The sequence below is a fragment of the Physeter macrocephalus genome, chromosome 15 (assembly GCF_002837175.3).
Source record: "Physeter macrocephalus isolate SW-GA chromosome 15, ASM283717v5, whole genome shotgun sequence".
NCBI lineage: Eukaryota > Metazoa > Chordata > Mammalia > Artiodactyla > Physeteridae > Physeter > Physeter macrocephalus.
The window spans coordinates 32,612,597-32,614,139 of NC_041228.1; positions in this window are offsets into that span (position 1 = coordinate 32,612,597).

Below are 1,543 nucleotides of genomic sequence, written 5' to 3' on the forward strand. Positions count from 1 at the left end.
AAGAGGGAGGCGCGTGCGTACCCCCAAAAAAAAAAAAAAAAAAAAAAAAAAAAAAGAGCACGGCTTCCTCCACTGAGGTGGAGAGGCAAGTGGTGGTGGGAAGACAGGTATTCCAGACAGAGGAAACAGCACCTGCAAACTCATGGAAACCAATGGGAGGGCTACAAAAATCTGGATGTGACTGAAGTATAAGGGGCTAGGGACAAGCGGTCACAAATTATGCAGGCAAGCCTGCCGGGGCCACATCCGTGACAGCCCGTCATGTCATGGGGCTGACTTAGTCCAGAAGGTAGCGAGAGCCCTTGAAGCAAGATGTTTTCGTTCAAACAAGAAGGTCCAGACTGCAGTGCGGATGGCTGATTGGGTCATCCGGAAGCGACGCTGGGGGTCCAAGACAGGGAAGAGTCAGGGAAGGAGAGTCGGAAGCAGGCTGGTGACCGTGAGGGCAGGAAAAAGAACAAAGTCCGGGAAATGGCCCTAGGCTTTGGTGACCAGGAGGTCACTGGCGCTCTGGGAGGAGCCATTTCAGTAGAGGGGTGGGGGAAGGAACCAGAGGTGAGGAGGGGAGGTGCAAGCCAAAGGTTACTGTGCTGTTGTGTTGAGGATGGAAACGGAGAGGGGAAGGCAAGTCCTAGAGAGGCAGTGATTCTGGTTTTTAGAAGAACAGAGAAAACTTAACATATCAAGCTCACAAAGGAGATCAGATGAGGAGAAAAGGAAGAGAGCTGGTGAGGATGGTCTCAGCCCTCTTGGGGAAAGAGAAGAGGGGCTCTTCTGCTCAAAGAGAAGAGAAGGAGACAGAGGTTGCTGGGTTGAGGAGAGCACATCTGGGAGCAGCTGCTGGAAGAAGCACTGGGAGAAGGGGAGGACCCCAGACCCCAGGGCCCATCACGGGGAGCCAGGGAGCATGGTTTGGAGAGCCGCCTGGCAATGCCCAAGCTGGGAGTGGGAGAAAATGGCCAATTGGGTTTAGACCTTAGAGACTCCTAAAACTGGGTGCAGCTTAAGGTTGGGGGTCTGGGATGCAGGTGAATGAGATTCAGCTATTGCTGCAAGGTTTCTTTCCGGTGCTTCCAGTGAACTTAGAGAATAGAAAAGCTATGCTCAGCGGAGAATCTCAACCTGATTCAGCTCAAATGTTCCTTAAAGACTCTGAGTCTGCGATTAGTGGGCTGGACTCTTTAGAGAGTATCTGTACTCCGCAGATAAATGGCTTCAGAACAGCAATGGTCCTGATATGCAGGAACCATCCTGATTCCAATGCTAGGGCCTGCTGGCCACCTGCCAACTAAGACTGGGGCCCGAGCTTCCAGGCCGTCTCTAGAATTCTGCCTGGGATGGCCGGCAAGGAACAGTCAGTCACTACTGAAATGACTGTACAATCCTGGGGTCAGGAGCATCTCCTGTTCTTTCTCCTGCTATCAGGAATCTCTGCCCCACAGAGGTGATTTTCGATCTGATGAGTCATGAAGCATGGATAATCTGAGGCTCGCTTCAGATGCACGTGATTCATCCAGCCCAAAGATACCTCTGGAGAACTGAG